Source organism: Lissotriton vulgaris, chromosome 1_1, assembly GCF_964263255.1.
Source record: "Lissotriton vulgaris chromosome 1_1, aLisVul1.2, whole genome shotgun sequence".
Taxonomy (NCBI): domain Eukaryota; kingdom Metazoa; phylum Chordata; class Amphibia; order Caudata; family Salamandridae; genus Lissotriton; species Lissotriton vulgaris.
In genome coordinates this window covers 2,089,078,848-2,089,097,057 of record NC_141685.1, presented here as the reverse complement: position 1 = coordinate 2,089,097,057, position 18,210 = coordinate 2,089,078,848, and the positions used below count along the sequence as shown (strand labels likewise).

Here is an 18,210-nt window from a genome sequence, read left to right as displayed (position 1 = left end):
GTTGAAAATCAAACGATCCCTCTATCCAAACAGAAAGGTGACAGCATCCGAATTAATTTGCACCAGGAATCGGTAACTCCTGACTATTCAGGACGCAGACTGGACGACACCCCTGCCTCGCACCTTGAGCTGGGAGACCGTATCCAACACGTAAACATAAAAGTGGAAATAAAAGATGACCTAAAGCAAATTAAAATCAAAAAAAGGGAGAAGATGCAATTCAACTGTGTCGTGATCGCAACATTTCATCGAAATGGCAATTATTGCTAACTCCAGAATATGAGTCAAAAGGTCGGCATGACAATCTGAACAGGGGGAATATATTGAAATTAACAGCAAATATACCAGCCTTAAATCATCTGATCACTGCAAATCTATTGGCAGTACAATTCATAGCTTTGGCAAATCCGAAAAATAAGGAAGAAACATTGACAACTTGGCTGACTGAAATGGACATTCAGCACATCATGAACGCTAAGACGCAATTCAAAACTTGGGGAATTAAACTATCAAGACCAATGAAACCTCGCTATCCGGGCCCTTTAAACAGCAATTTAAACATCAATTATATCGGTCAAAGGCAAAAAGAAATCTCACCGAATAATCAAACACTGCTTAAAGGAGCAATTAGCAGCAGCCTTCTTACAGCATTGAATAGAGTCCCACAGAATGACCCAGCATTCAGAACGGAGGGGTTTAAGGATAACTGGGGCTGGCTGCCAAGAGCGCTAAATTCGAACTCATGCAACTGACCGATGGAAAAGGAACTAGCCGTTCAAGACCTAAGAAACATACAAATGCTGTCATGGAACATCGCGAGAGCAAAAAAATGGTTAGAGAACGGGTCCTGACCAGACAAATGGGAAGAATATGATATAATAGCATTGCAGGAAACTTGGGCACTAGAAGACCTCCTTGTAATAAACTACATAGAAAAGAAATAATTTGCTCTCCTTGAACAGATCGCAGCTAGATTATAACTTAATGCAACTTGATATATTTTTTTCATGTTTCACAGGCAGGGAGATCTTTTAACATAATTCCTTTGTGTTGAAAATCCAGGAACCTTGATAAACTGTCTATAATTCTGGAGCAAGGCTTCATAGTTTTAGGTAAGAATATTGGCAACTCTGCATTTGCCCTTACTTAATGAACTTTATGTGGAGATAGAAGGGAGAAAAAACGTATATATCTGACCCCCCGCACCTTTTAACCAACAGACAGGAAGTTGTTTAAAGCTGCAAACATCTACTAGATCACAACCGTGTTAAACTTACTGTACAGTGGACACAGACAACGAAGGAACTTGGTAAGGATAGCGTTAGCGGTTATTTCTTGTCCTTAAAAGAGTGAAATAAATATAGATATCTGACCCCATTCTTCCCTCTACCAACAGACAGGGAGATACTTTATAACTACATCCCTATACGAGGAGAACACACCGTACTTGCACCTCCAGTCATCAAGTCTGAGAGAAACAAAAGCCCATTTCTTAAGGCTACTAGGTAAGAACAAGTTATAGAAAGAAATAAAAACATCAAAGTTATGTTAAATTTAAATAGGGGTATTAAAAGTAGTTTGAAGTTAGTCTCAGTGTCTTCAGTATTAAAAATGCTTCTTCACCCTCGAGACACAATATGGGGAGTCTCTAGCTAAAAATCCTATTTGACTAAATTGATTGTAGGAACAATATAAACATATACACCTTGGCTTATATACTTTTTGAAAACAGATATCCTGATATACAACACCCTCACAATAAGGAATTAACTCTCATCGGAAGACTTCATCAATCAAGTCTATATAACCGACAACATCCCTTCTTAAAGGTTCCGGCTGGCGGGAATTAAATCAATAAATTTTACTTAATCAGGTAAAAATAAAAATATATAAAGACATGTGTCATCCTTAAAACCTTAAAGGGAGAAAAGAAAAAAATCGTATAAACGAACATTCGTAACACAAAATAAATAATGTTTATCATCTCTCTTTTTAAGCTCCTGTAACATTTTATCATCAAAATGAGAACTTAAGCAAGAAACAGAAACTATACCTCAGTAGTCTCACTGTCACTGCTACTTGTAAGTATTGATTGCATACGAAGTAAAATAATAGAATAGTGCCTATCAAGATGTCAATTATAAGTTCAGCATACCCTGACTTAACGGTAGTAATCTGTAGAAGGTATACTGGTTAAATTACATAAAAATCATTAGATCTATTTAGAAGAATGTGAGTTGAACGTACCAGTGATAGTAAAGGGCCTATTTTCCCTACTACTCCCTTTCTGTGCATCCTATTTGCCATATCTTACCCCCTTACCCCCATAGACCCTTTGTCCTAAACATAATAGCCAGATATTGCAAGGAAATTAAAATGATGAATAATTTAATCAATGGTTTTTGTGATCATCGTGATTATAAAAGGTACCATTTGGCTACTAAACTAAAACTCGTGATGTTATGATCTTACCTGTATAATATGTTGTATTATCAATGTATAATTATGTATTTTTTGTATGCACTTTTACTTTGTAGAATTTACGTGGCTGCTCCAGAAGAAGGCGCTGGTTGCCGAAACGCGCGTAGAGACTCATTGTGCCACTTATCTACCATTTTTTAACTTGTGTTTGTGTAAAGTCTTTTAAATGTATTTTTCATTGGTAATGTATTATGCAGGATTTTAACTTTGCCATTTCGTCGTCATTTTTAAATTGTGTTATGTCATTGATTTTTCTATTTTTTAACCATTTAATAAAATACCCAGTTTTGTAGTTAGTTGTAGCCAATTGTCCTTTTCTATTGTGACCTGTTCTAAGCATCAGTTGCCTAGGTTGTTGTTTGTCAATTGCTCTGTTTTCCCTGACCTAGGAACTATAGTATCTATGTTTTCAGGGGGTCCTTGCTAAATATACGTCATAAACTACATACACTACACAGTGCCAGCAACCAAAACTAAAGTATGTGGTCGGCCAAAAGGTCGCCTGGCATTCTACATATCCACAGAGTTACAAATTGATTCCGAACAGATGGCCTCAGTAGGATCAAACATCCAACTGATCAAACTAACATCCGGGTCGGCGTGGAGATCAAAAACTGTCCTGTTGATAAATACATGCGCGAATCCTTCGGCTAAGAAAAAATCCGCGCACAACTAATTACAATCATCACAAACATCAGGAGTACCTTTCCCTTACGGGACTTGATACTTACAGGAGATTTTAATTCTAATTTAATTCATACCCCGGATGAGGACGATCTGCTAGCATCGGACAACATATGTTGGAATGTGCCACAACAATACCAACCAACGAGGTTTAAAGTGGATCACACAGGACAAGGCTTGGTAAATGCTTTCGAGTTTCTTGGGCTAAGAGTAATAAATAGCAGAACCCCATATGACTTTCCACCTAAGCACACACGAGACATTTCACGGGGGAAAGACAAGATCAAGACTGGACTAAACAGCCATTTCAGTATCATTGATGCCATTTCTCTCCCATTTTTCTATTGAGTACACAACCAAGAGTGATCATTCATTACAGCTCATACACTTTAGGCTAAAAATCACTAAACATCAGGCAAATACAATAGTTGAAGGTAACACACAAACGGTTGACCTACAGTGCCTCAAGTGGTCAAATGAAACAATAGAATCACTTCAACAACAAATAAAAAAGAAGATAAATGCCAGCAAAGCAAGAGCCCAGGCTATCATCCAAGCCTTGGAAAAATTTACGGCGGGTTTATCTTCACTAATGTCGTCTGGACAAAGGCAGACAAGAAATCATGGCCAAAAAAATGGCCCGAGAAAACAACAACGGCAGGGCTGCGAGCCTTGAAATGCAATCTCAAAAAAGAAATAAGTAGGCTACAAAGAACAGTATCTGACACAGCAGCCTGGGACAGCGTATGGCAGCTAAGAAAACGGTATAAAAAAGAGCTCTGGGAAGATAAAAGAAAAATGAATGACAAATTCTGGGCAGAACTGCTTTGTAGCTCTAAGAATTCAAATTCAAAACAGTTTTGGCTTACCATAAACACCATACCAGCGAACGTATTATCGTCAAATATCCAGGAAGGCGAGTGGGCGGAATTCCTGACCTCGAGGTTTCTTGAAACAACTACCCAAGACACATCTGAAGGAAACCGCCAGACTTTAGCCGAGGGAAATGACAATCCCATCGGGATCACAGAAACCACCCGCACAGAAGAAGTCAAAACTCCATATAAGGAAAAGAAATCGGTCGATTGCCTAAAACGTATAGAGGAAAATGGTTAATCGATATCAGCTACAAGTCACTCGTTCCTGTCAAGCGAAGGAGTTAGACGCATAATTAAGAAAGGCCAAAGTGACGGCGCTCCTGGCCCCAACGGAATCCCTCAAGCAATTTTTAAACACGACACATCGTTCTGGAGTAATCATCTTCTTGGCCTATACCAAGAAATAGAGCTCTTAAATCATATACCAGTAAATTGGCATGGTTCAATACTGACCCCTATATTCAAAGGAAGAGACAGATCAAATCTAGCACACTACAGATTAATAGCCCTCCTGGATGTAGAAGCCAAATACTATGCTACTCTGGTGTTAGAAGAACTTTAGGCTTGGTCTGATAACCTCAATCGTATCCCGGCCAACCAGACAGGCTTCAGGCAAGGTATAGGGATGACAACAAATATCTTAGTTCTATCAATATTTGCAAACAAATGTAATCAGAGGAAACAACAGCTCTACCTCTGCTTTATAGACCTAAAAGCTGCTTTTGATAGTGTTGATCGCCACCTCCTGTGGAAAAAGCTTCGAGCATGGGCCATTCCTGAAAGGCTATTAAAAGGCATACTGTTATTTTACTCAAACACGTGGCTAAGAATTAGGATAGGCGATGGGTCCAGATTATCGAGGAAGTTAACAACTACCAGAGGCCTTAAACAAGGGTGTGTCCTGGCCCCCTACCTTTTTAACCTGTTTTTGTCAGATCTTTCACAAAGGCTGGATTGTACCAACTCCAATCCACCGAAACTCAGAAAATTGAGACTTTCCCATCTCTCCTATGCCGACGACGTGGTGCTAAAGAGCAATACAAAGATTGGTCTTCAAAGAAGTGTAAATGAAATGTCAGCTTACATTTCAGAAAACAAACTTGAAACAAATACATCTAAGACCAAAACAATGGTAATTGGGAGCCAACTGAGGCGTAAACAGATAATCTGTCTTAACGGTAACCAAGTAGAGGAGGTAAAAAAATACAAGTACCTGGGTTTCTATATTGATAACTCAAGAAATCTCACAGAGCAAAAAGGGTATATGGCACAGAGAACAAACACCCTTACATTTGCCTTCAGCTTACTGGCTAAAAAGTTGGAGGGTCCTTCATATAAACCTCTGCTTGCCATAATGAAGGCAAAAATTCTGCAAACAATAACATATGCCAGCGTTGCTTTTCATGGAGAAGGAGAGGTTTTAAATCAACTGGTAGCTTCCATCTATAAAAAAACATTTCAGATACAAAGATCGGCCTCCCCGGCCCAGGTTCGCCTGGAATTCGGCCTACTAAATGAAGTTTTAGGCAGAAGGTATGCGACAGTCAAAACTTGGTATCGTTTGAAACAAAATGTAGCTACCTCACAAATCAACGAAGCACTTTGGTCGGAAGTAAACGAGGACAAAACTCCTCCTTTTTATCAATACCTATCCAAATCTCTCTCAACCACATGCACATCAGAATTATGGAACAAAAACCTCCCATACCAATCATTTAAACAAGCAGTAAACAAAGTTTCAAAAATTCATTCATCTCAACTGGACTAAAATATCTTTAGAACAAGGTCATCCGCCTGGATGGTGATAAACAACTATAAGTCCCTTGTACCGGCACCATATTTGAGCGTACCATTCTCAATGAATGTAAAAAAACAATTAATGACATTACGCTTTGGTAAACTACCATCTTTGGCAGATCAGCCAGCCTGGGTGCACACAGGTTCTAAATTATGCCTGCTGTGCAACTCCTACAAAGAAGATTTCATCCATATAATTTGCATATGCATACTTCGTCAAGGATGCTGTTTTTCACTGCAAAGCGCCCTGAATCTTTTTGGTGAATTGTGCACTATACAAAAGCATTTGACTTATGACTTATATGCAAAAAACTGTATAATGAACGAGTTATGCTTCTAAAATCAAGTCTTAATGAAAGAGGTATAAGGTCATGCAGAGCGGCAATAACGGCGTGCCTAAATCCGGAAGATCCCCCTCTGAACTGAAAACTGATTAAATTTCTTAAAGCATTTATAAAGTTCTGTTAAAAGGATTGGAAACGTGGCAAAGGAGGAAAACGGTTGATCCTACTGTACTGTATTTTATAATAATTTTTAGAAGTATTAGAAGAAATGAAATGAATGTATGGTTAATTCTTTTTGCATAATAATGATTTTCTCCTTTTCTGTTTTTTAAATGCTGGTTTTAAATTGTTATGGTTTTAATTAACTAAACAATAAACTTAAACTTCAAACTTCCATTTTTTTTTTTTTTTTGTAAAATTTTTTATTTTGAGTTGCATAGGAGAATAAACAAAGGGCTGCGGGGGAACCGCACAGTACTCAAAATCAAGGCAAAATCCTTGTACGCACATCAGCAGTGACCCAAACCATATCATAAGCATATCCAGTCCAGGCTCGAGACAACATATCAATTAGGACCACTGTACACAGTGTTCTACCAGCTTATCATTAGGTCGGTCCAGCTAAGATGACCAGTGCTGCAATGTGCCGGACCCCAGACCTCCAAGTTCCATACAAGCGGTGCAGATAATCAATTCGTGGATCCTCCACAGCCCAAAAAACCAAAACAACCAACATCCCTATCCCACCCCCTCCCTCCCCCCCGGTGGTGACGCCATTCACTCAACACTCAATCATATCCACATTACACTTGAAAGAGGTGCATCGACCTCAAAGAAGCCGGACATACGGCCGAGGGTAACCCCTTAGAAAGAAACATAACCAGAGGACCCCACTGATATCGGAAATTCTTATACTGGCCCAGGAAGATGTCCGCCACTCTCTCCAGACTGAGCAACCTCCACAGCCGCGCATGCCACAATGAGACCGCCGGGGCCTCCTTCTTCTTCCAGGCCGCAGCCAGTGTGAGCTTCGCTGCGCCGAGGCATAGCCACAAAATCTTTTTATCTGCCCTGGTCTGATAAACGAGGCCAGGGTCACGCAGCCCTAGCAGGACACAGGCCATAGATTCATCAATGGGATAAGTCAATATGTCCTTCATGTGGGAGAGGATTTCCTCCCAGTACGGACGGATCACCGGGCAGTCCCACCAGATATGGCGGAAGTCCCCCAGAAGTCCGCAACCCCTCCAGCACTTATCTGAGGTCCCCGGAAAAATGCGGTGAAGCCTAGTCGGGCACATATACCATTGCATGACCGTTTTGAGGTGGGCTTCCCTCAAGTGCAAGGAATGGTTAAAGGTCGTCAAGTCGCGACATAGCGCCGACCATTCCGCGTCCGAGACATCTCGCCCCAGCATTTCCTCCCATTGCCCCATATAACGAGGTCGAGGAGCTATTGTCGATTGAAGCAACAGCTGGTAAATGAAGGAAATGGCCCCCTTCATGGCAGACGTCCGCAATATAAAGGCTTCAAACGGCGTCGGTGGTCTCGTAGCCGCCTCCACCACTCCAGGTGACGTAGCCCAGTGAAGCAGCTGAACATGCCGGAATTGTTCAGTCTGGGGAACCCCATAATCTCTCATACAGTTAGCGAAAGTGAGGGTGTCCAGGCCGTGGAACAAATGGGTCAACGCCCGACACCCCCCCTCCCTCCACACCGCAAACGGCCCTTCATGTAGCGCCGGTGGGAAAGCTGGGTTGTAATGCAAGGGCGTAAACGGTGAAGGGAACGTGGTCCAACGGTCATCTCCCGCTAGTGAGTCCCACACCTTCAACACCGTGCTGGTGGGAGTGCTGATATATGCATTGAGAGGGCGGTCCTTCTTCGGTTTCCAGGCTAGGTCCCAGATTGACCTACCGGCAACGCATCGGTCCATATGGAGCCAGTGTTTCTCGGAGGTCTGTTGCGACCACAAACTTCCATTTTTAATTGGGGAAGCTTACAGCATTCAATAAAGTTATGTCAAGCTAGTAAGCTTCACCGGTTTTTAAACAGTGAGAATTACATTTTCATATTCTCACAGGGGTCCAATTGGCACTTACACAAACACTAGTTCACTTATATTTAAGTTCTTACTATCTTTCTTTACTACATTGGGTTTGAGATTCTTTCAAAAAGAGAATACACACTTTTCTTTTTCTACACGGAGAGAGAGTAACCTATGATGATAAGTGGGTATGCTGGTGAGCACAAGCCAGCAACCCCCTTGGTGTAATTAACCGTGAGGTGCTCTCTCTCTTCTCTCACACTTTTCTTGGTTATTCTTAGGTGGGATTTAAGTTATGATGGTTTTTATGAAATTTTTCCGATACACCATGACATTTTGAGTAGTGATAGGGACACTCTAGGGAATTGAAAAGTATTGGAAACACTTTAAGTGTTGCATTTTCAGGATTGGGTGTACTGTGGGCTAGGCTAATTGTTGTTTATAATACATTGAGTGGGGGGCACCCTGGCCTTTCTTCTTTCCCCTGTGGCTCCTATTGTATTGTTAGTTTATCCCCTTCCCAAAAGGATTCACTAGCCACAGTGTCCCTTATTGAGTTTGATTGGAACCTTTTAAGGTCAATACCGGCTGCTTGCATTGCATATTAAACCCATCTTGCTATAGAAGCTGTTGTAATGGGTTTGAAGGGTTTCATCAAGGAGATAAGTAATTGGTTAACACCATGCGTACAATGTTTGCTCATTCTTGCATCATATTCTTTCATTCAATCAACCACTCGGAGTTATTTGCATGCATTAAACCTTGGATAGAAATTTGCTTCTGACATAGTTGTAGTTCTTTTAATGATCTCAAAATTGACACAAAAGGCGTTGTATGTTCTGTTCTTTCCAGCTCTTTAAAGTCTGATATTTTATGGCAGGAGATTAGGCAGAGTAGAGAGGCTAGTTTTATGGAGTGTCCTCTTATCTATGTATCTGTTCTCAGGCCAGTTAGAAAAAAGGTCAAGAAATAATTTAACGTCGCAGAGGGTTTCTTATTTAGGTTTGGGTGGCCCCCTAGCTACAGGGGTCACCTGGAAGACGTGTTGATTACAGCATCGTTGTTGGAGACATTGCCGGTATACTATTATTTGTTAGCCTCCTTTGGCCGCCTCAGGCAGTGTTGCCAATGGTCTCTCCCAAGTGCAAGGAAGAGTTGAATAGATCAGGTTTTACTGCAGCGACCTCCGTGCGCCGCATGTCTGGGAGTTAATGAGATACTTTCCTCAGGTTTTGTCCTGACGCGTCGATGGTGAAGCGTCATGAGGAGCGCCTATAGGGTACCGTTTGAGTTGCAGTTAGGGATTATTAGACCATGGTAGGGGTAGAGTTATTATTTTGTCAGCGGTTTCTGCTTATTTGAATCTCTTGTCAATATTCCAGTTTTTAGGTGGAAATTCAGGGTGAGGGTGGGGAGATCTGTGGGGTCAGGATATCCGTAAATTGAAAATCAGATAGCTCGAAGTTTGTTATGGGTGTCCAATCAAGTTGAGAAAGTGGAAGTCTGTGTAAAATAACCTGAAAAGGGTTCAATTTGAAGGAACCTACATACACATGAGGTTGATCAATCGCAGAATTCACTTGAAAGAAATATACACATTCATAAGGTTGCACATTCTAAGGTTACACATCATACATAAAGGTGAAGAGAAAATTTACTTATCTGCCTGGAGCCGCATTTTAAAGAGGCAGACTATTCTACATGCATGGCTATTAGACATCTGGAAGATTAAATTATAGATCTTTTCACTTAGTGATGTATTACTTTAAAGTGGCTGCTTGGAGTTAGCATTAAAAGAAATATGCATAATGGTAGCCTCCGGCCTTCTAATTAAATCACAGACAGCTAAATGGGGTTAGTTGATTTATTACAGTCAAAAATAACTCAATGTACAGACACCAAGGTGAGGGTGTAGATTGGAAATTCATTGGGACTAATAGAAAGCCAAATCTACGATTGACATTAAGGCAGTGCAACATGCACAAGACAATTAATTCAAGAATCAGGATACAAAAGAGCAGAGCACAGGAGTCCAGGTTCCCCTGCATTGAAGATTTTATAGTAACAAAGCATAAATCTGTCCCTACACTAACACTAATGTGACATCTTAGTTAAGCATACCGCAGGGCTGGATCAGTTAAGGTGTCAAGTTGTGGAGTCTTCCTTAGAAGTCTCTCCACATCAGTTGGATCTAGCAGCATAAAGCTACTGAGACAGAGATTGTTCTACGAAGCTCTCTTTCCAAAGGCAGAGAAGAATTGGGCTCTTTCCCTAGTTACCAAGTACCAATATTAAAGGTGGCTTCCCAGGGTTCTCTTCGGGTCATGCCATCCGGCCAGGCCACATCCTCCTAGGTATTTTTCCACTGGACAGCGATGCTTCCGAGCGGTGGCAAGATGACCTTGATTTCCAGGCTCTCTCTCTGGTGAGAAAGTACAACAGTTCTCCTTATCGGTATCAACGTTCAATGTATCCCCTTCTCTCCTTGCCTAACTCCTAAAACAAAGGAGTTATTCTAACTGACAAAGATGCTTCTTCCACCTGCAACACAAGCAAGAGAAAAAGAAAAACCTAACGTGTACATGGAATTCAATTATTAATTCAAATGCGAGCGCTTCCAGGGAAAATGCATTTCAGGCCTACAAATCCAGCTAACATAAGACAGATGGAACATGGGCGTTCATGGAATTAGGTAGAAATTGAGACACATACAATTAATATTCTCTCTTACATATAAAACGACATGACTACTAAGCACATAATCAAGGTTAAAATGAGTGTCAGTTGCACATTAATAGCGTCTTCATTATTGTTCCAGCTAGTTATGTTTACTTGCCGCACTACCTTCTCCACTTTACATTGATGTGTCCAAAAATACATCAAGATTCACATTATTACAGTGCCCATTCTAATTTTACATGTTACTACAACGAAGACATATGTGGATGTGGACTACTCCTGGTTATGGCGTACCCCTACAAATAACAAGCATTGGCATAGCCAATAGATCTCGCCTTTGGGACCTTATAAGTGTTTAGCCATGCAACAGTTGTTGTTGCACTAAGGATATTGTGCTGCATAACTAAATACTTATGAGGTCCCAAATGCAAGACCTATTGGCTATGCCAATGCTTTCTGCAAATTGGTGTGGGGCAGAGTTTGTCAAACAATGCTACAGCTGTCAATCATCTCTGTCGCACCCTTCTAATTTATGGGCTCCCAGGGCAAAGTTGTGTCCATTTTCAACGGTTCAAACTCAAGGAAAGCAATTGCTTAGCAAACATTACTATGCCACTACATTTCCTAGTGATCTACAAGGGCTACACAGAGCTGTCATCTCACCTACCTGGTGGAAAGGTGCTCAACGACTGTAAGGTTGGGCCATTTTCTAGACTATTGCTTTAGAATGGCAGTTTTAAATCACCAAGTGGTAAAGTAAGTTTAGCAGGAAGATACATTTCCCAAGTTACCTTTTTTTAAGTACTAACTCTGCAAAGAAGGCCAGTCTCGTTAAAGAATGGTCTGATCACAGAATTAAGCCCCGGGGGATAACAGTCTAATAAAAGAAAAGCAATTAAGAAGGAAATACTTAACAGGTTTTCATTTTTTTACTGCGTGAGGGAGAAAGCAGTCACTTGGCAGGAGAGTTAATAAACCACGCTTCTCCATCAGAACTGCACCAGGTGGGATAGAAAGTCACATGGGAGGGCTAAACCCCCAGACAAAGCACAAGGAAGCTTTCTGCACAGACGCAGTAGAGACAGGGGTGTTAGAAAGGTGTCTGCGGCATAAAGGGAGATTTGGATCCTATCATGTAAATAATAATTTTAAAAAACACTTTATAAAGTGAAATGCAGGAGAAAGATGAAGTTGAGTAATGCAAGAGGAAATAGGCAAAAATGTTAGCCGCTTCAGCTCTAAAGAGAAAACGATTTACAGTAATGACCTGCCTGTGCCCACGAATACAGAGGCAGCAACACATGTGAAGTGGGGTCATGGGAGGCTGAAAGGGAACACGTTTGCACGTGTAAAGCTTTAGACTGGAGACCAGTGCGGATTAGGACTAGTGGGCTGCATTCACATTGCTGAACGAGCCCGCCCAGATTTCAGTTGTAATCAGGCTTTCACTCCGTGCCTGTGGACTCTCGACATGCAAAACAAATCCAAGATTAGTGACAAAACATGGACATCCCTCCAGCCCTTCTGTGAGGTTTAGGGTGGTCACTGCCACGCCTCGGCACCAAAATAGGCAGCCGAGAGAAAATAAAGACACCACCCCACTCAAAAGCATTCCATTGTAAAGCTCAGTAAAAGAAAGTATTACTAATGAAAATGTAATGTGCCCGTGATTGTTAATTAGCACATGTTATTCACCAAATCTGCATTAATAGAGCATCACTTTTTATGGTGGAATCGAAGGGCCGTACCAAATCTTTCTTTCTTTGGGATGAGGTTCACTTTCCAGCACACGTAGACACATACAAGAAGTAGCTGATGGTAGCAAGCGCTGCGGATGGATGTCTTAACTGCCGGGTAATGCGATCAGCAGCCAGCACAATAACAATGCGCAGTTTTATCTTCATGTGAGCAGATCCCAGAGGACAAGGAGAGCAGCAACCGCTAGCAGCAAGATATCTTGTATTGTTTCTTCAACAGAGACAAAGGAAAGCATGCCTAATCAACATATGATTGATGTATGGAAACCAGGGCACAAGTCCTAAACAAGCATTGGCCGCGCAGCCGTAAAAGTAAAAGTGATCGCGGTAAAAGCGATCGCGAGGATGTGCACGCGTGTACTGAGCCATTACAAGCCAGATGCCAGCTGTGCACGTCGTGTGGGCTTGTGCGCGTAACAGCAAGTTGGTGGCCGGCAAAAGCAGCACTTTTAAAAGCCAGCTACTAAATTTCTCGCCAGGGCACCGCATGCGCTGGCTCTAGCGAGACCTAAAAAATGAATTTTGTGCTACATCTCAGGTTTCCAAAAGTACCTGGAGTGCAGGGATGCAAGAATGTGATGAGAATGGGGCTCTGAGCAGGGCAGTTGGAGGTGGTTTAGAAGGGGGCTGGAACAGGTGCGCAACACCCAGTGGAATCAAAGGGCTTCAGTCCCCCCGTCGTGTGAGGCAGCCCGGGCTCAGACAGCTCCTGGGCGCACACACAGCCGCACCAAGCACTTCACAGGTCTTTAAAAGACCGTGTGCATGTTAAAGAGGCTTTGTTGATGTTTCACCCCTTCTAAGAGCCCCTGCAGCGCCACTCTACCTACTGCTTAATGTTTCAGCCCCTCCCGAAATTTTTTCTTAGCCCCCCCCCCCCGAAATGTGGCTTTTAGTTGCGCCTCTGGGCTGGAAGGTGGATGAGGTGTTGTGGTTATATACTTAAAAAAAGCTGTTTCATATCAGAGTAGTCTTTCGACATCTTCAAGATGTTTTTCAGTTATCAAATCACTCATTCGCTTTTATTGGATCTGTCAGTAGCCAATAAACATTGTCATGTACAAACATGTTTATTGTAATCATTTTGGGTTTGATCGATATGTATAAAATGCGCTGTTTTTTATCATTCAATTTTCTTGTATTGGGTTAAGATTATATCCACCCTTTGATTTGAAGTGTTAGCCTGATCTGTTAGCCCCCCACCCCCGAAGTGTTCTGGTTTCTGGTCTAGTTGCGCGGCGCGCCAGCGTGGTAAACCCAGCCCAGGTGACGTATCAGCGCGAGGCCAACCGCCGCACGCTCTCCTTATGACGGCGACCACTGCAGGCCAGGCTGAGGCCGAGGAAAGGTAATGAGCTGAGCAACCGGAGACCAACAGGCGTGGCTCCTCTTGTACCTCAAAGTAAGCCGTAGGGGCGCCGGGGACACGGAAGAGCAGCTTATAGGCCTCGAAAGCTTTGACTAAACTGGCTGAGAAAAGTCTCCAAAAGCAGCTTCTGTGCTTACAGCAGCACGGGAGGCAGCGAAGCCCAATGTGCGGCCCGGCCGCTCCGAAACTACTGCTCCTGAGGGGTTTGGGCCTTCTGTGCGCAGTGCTTTTGCAGGGGACGGTCTCATTTGAGACACCGTCGTACTTTGAAGTCACCGTGCCAATGAAGCTGGAAACCAAAGTTAAAGGAGGTGCAGGGTATGCAGTGACAGTTGGGGCAATGACATACAGCTTGCGTCTGCTGCAGAACAGGGGTCTGCTGTCCCCCGGCCTCGCCCTTTACACCCACACGAACGCAGGGTACCAGGTGATAGAACGGGAAGCATTGAGGCAGGATTGCTATTACCAAGGGGTGGTGGAGGGGATCCCTCGCTCGATCGTGGCCCTCAGTTTATGCACTGGGCTCAGAGGTTTTCTGCAGACAGAGACTGTCACCTATGCTATTGAGCCCGTAGAGTTTTCCTCTGACTTTCAGCATCTCATTTATAAAGTGGAGGACGGGGTTAATGATCCCAAAAGCTGTTATACTACACAACCAATACGGACATATGAAGAGAAATATCATTACACACTGCATCACACAAAGCGCCCCATAAAGGCGTCCCAAGCATACTTTGTGGAACTTCATGTCATTATTGACCACGACCTGTACCTCCAATATTCAGAAAACAGCACCGCCTTGATTGAAACCGTATTCCAGTTGGTCAATATGGCTGATGCAATGTTTACCCCTTTAAATGTACACTTAGTGCTTCTTGGACTGGAAATATGGAAAATGCAAAGTCTGATACCATCTCCTGTAGACATACAGACATTTCTTCAAAACCTTGCATCCTGGAAAGAAGAACATACTATTCCTGATCTAAAAGTTGACATGACTGTTTTATTAAGAAATAGTGACATTAAGTCAGTTGTTGGGGCAACATATGCAGAAGGGATATGTTGGGGCCAAAACGCAGTCATGTTTGCAGCCTTTACCACTTTGCCAATGCGCGGTTTGCCCGCAATTGCCACAACAGTTTCTCATGAACTTGGCCATACCTTGGGAATGCAGCATGATTCAGACTACGTTACCCAATGTCATTGTTCCCTGAGCTCGTGTATAATGTCCTTAGGGAAAGTGACAACAACATCATTTAGTGACTGCAGCATGAAGTATTTTGAGCATTTTATCTCCAATGGCAGTGGGTTTTGTTTGCAGAAAGTGTCTTTCGCTGAATCATTTGTAGTTGTGCCGTATTGTGGGAACAAGGCAGTAGAAGGAGATGAACAGTGCGACTGTGGTAGTGCAAGGGAGTGCACCAGTGATCAGTGCTGTGATGCTACTTGCCAACTCAAAGGTGATGCTCAGTGTGCATATGGTGGATGCTGCGATACGTGCAAGTTTGTTAAAAAAGGGACACCGTGCAGATTACCTGCTTCTGAGTGTGACCTTGCTGAGTACTGCAATGGGACGTCGGCCGAGTGCCCCGCTGATGTATATTATCAAAATGGATCCCCTTGTAACCATAATAAGTCCTACTGTGTCAATAGCAAATGTTATGATTACACAAGACATTGCAGGCAACTCTTTGGCACAGGCGCAACTGTTGCTCCCACTGAATGTTTTGCAGCAGTGAATATCAATGGTGATAGATTTGGAAATTGTGGTTTTGAAGTTGTTGAGCCAAGGAAATGTGAGCTGAAAGATGTAATGTGTGGAAGAGTACAGTGCGTGAATGTGGATACTATACGTATTTATAACTCACATTCAGCAACACTTCAGACTCCTGTTAAAAATAACTTGTGTTGGGGTGTAGACTATCACTATACCTATGGAACAAATGATTTTGGAGTAGTGGAAGATGGCGCAAAATGTGGCATTGGGATGGTTTGTGTGAACAGAACATGTGTCGACATATCAGTCCTGGATTATGATTGTAACATACAGGAAAAGTGCAGTGGGAATGGAGTCTGTAACAACAACAAGAACTGCCATTGTAACAAAGACTGGGCTCCTCCAGACTGTAAATTTAAAGGAAATGGAGGAAGCATTGACAGCGGACCACTAGTTAAAGGTTCATTTCTTAGTTATGTTTCCCCAAAAGCAGACACATTCAAGTTTCTAGAGTTAGGCTCTGGATGTGGCCTCACAATGACAACAGATATTGCTTTATTATGCAGTATTTATATTCCCAATTTCCTTATTCTTCGTATTTTTGTGTGACCTTTTGTATATTTAGGGGGATATTTATCCCAAAAATCACACAGCACAGCAAGCCACCTTGTTGCGCAGTGTGATGGGGAAAGGGCAGGAATGCACCCTATTTAATATTAAGTGGCACATTCCTGTCTTTTCACTGTGCTGGCGCCCAATGTGCTGCCTAGTGCCCACGCAGGTACCCTTGCACCATGGTGCAAGGGTGCTTGCATTCTAAGTAGGATTATTTTAGTGCTGGAAGGAACACCTTTCCACCCAAAAATAATCCTTTGAGGCATTTTCCTCTCTCTATGTGTTTGCAGAAAGAAGCACACATAAAAATAGGAGAAAACGAGGGAGTAATAAAGATATCTTATCAATAAAGATATTACATCTCCCCTGAGGAGGCGTAGCATTTTGACGCATTCCCGGGTCTACCAGTTATGGTAAATCTGGGTATGCTCCACTCATGGAGCGCCTCCCTAGTGCAGAGTAACCCAACGCAGCGATTTGCGCTGCACTGCTTTACTCCAGATTTATTAAGCCAGTCAGGGCCACGCAAGGTGGCCTTGCGTGGCTTGATACATCTTTCTTATTAGTTGCATCATCCTTGCGCCCTGTTGTGTGGCGCAAGGCTGACACAACAGTTTGATAAATGTGCCCCATAATGTGTTGAATATTGCTTTTAATTCTGATCTTTAAATGGCAATATTGAGGTGACAAGATAATTTCCAACCTTAGAGTCTTGACTTTAGATTGTATAGATTTCCCATTCTATATTATGACAAATACTTGCTTTGATTATGTGCCTATGTTTTATTCTACGTGTAAAAGTGATTACATTTGTGTCTTTAGCCTTGGACTCCAGTGACTGAATTGATGGTAAATAGTACAGTATTTGCCTGCTGTTCATATTGCTGTATTCAATTTGAACCTTTAATAAAAAAGCAATTTTCGTTACAATAACTTGTGGGCCACTTTTCCTGCAGCAACATATATGTTTATATGATGATTTTTTCTCAAAGTATATAAATCATCTAAAAATTTTGATTGATGGATATGCCTGTGCTTAATACAGGAGATTCATTGTTAGAGGTGTTATTGTAATGTTACAGGTTTTCCAAAATCTTGATCCTATTTTGAAGGCCTCTGACTGAGGGTTCCCATAATCTCAGCATTACAATGTAGTTTCCTGCATACCAGTAGATACTATGAGGTAGCCTAACTCTTGAGGCAATCAATTTGCTTCCCACTTCAAAAAAGAAATAGCATTCCCTTGTAGATCATGTCTCATCCCGATTTAGCTACTTAACCGTCAACTGAAGCAGAACTAATAAGTACAGGGACAAGTCACGCATGGTTGGGGAGGCTAAAAGGATGAGTGGTAGAGTAGAAGTTTCAATATCCATATTCATTTAATAACTTTTTTTTTGTCCTCATACATGCCACCAGAAAATACTTGCTCTAGACAGGATCTCTCTGAGCCTTTCACACACATAAACCTTGGTTTCCGCCCCTGGGGTGTGTGTGCGGCATACAGAGTTCACCCAGAGGTAGGCTGTCTCCTTGTCCAACTCCCGTTAACCTCTATGGACCGTCATAAATACCAGGGAGGACCGGACCACAAGCCTCTGGCATAATCATTGGACCGCAATTATTTCCTGGACCAGACCTCTAGTGCAGACCAGATTTTATTAGCACTCTCACCGCCACAAGCCATATCTGACTGGCTGACCATCATGATATTTCTTAGACCATCTGCAAATCTAGATGGGGCCTCCGCCTTCCACTCTCTACATATTTCTCTCCTGCGATGACAACCACATAGAACAGAAATTGTGAAGTCATATCATTAATCGAATACCCCGGTGGCAAGCCAAAAATGACCAATCTAGGACAACATGTGATTGGCGTTAATAAAACCTCCTCTAAAA

At 42.3% G+C, this 18,210-nt stretch overlaps 1 pseudogene; it reads left to right on the top strand.

Annotated features, from left to right (window-relative positions):
• The first annotated feature begins 14,140 nt into the window (after window positions 1–14,140).
• LOC147751643 (disintegrin and metalloproteinase domain-containing protein 9 pseudogene) lies at window positions 14,141–16,303 on the top strand (annotated as a pseudogene).
• Window positions 16,304–18,210: the final 1,907 nt, after the last annotated feature.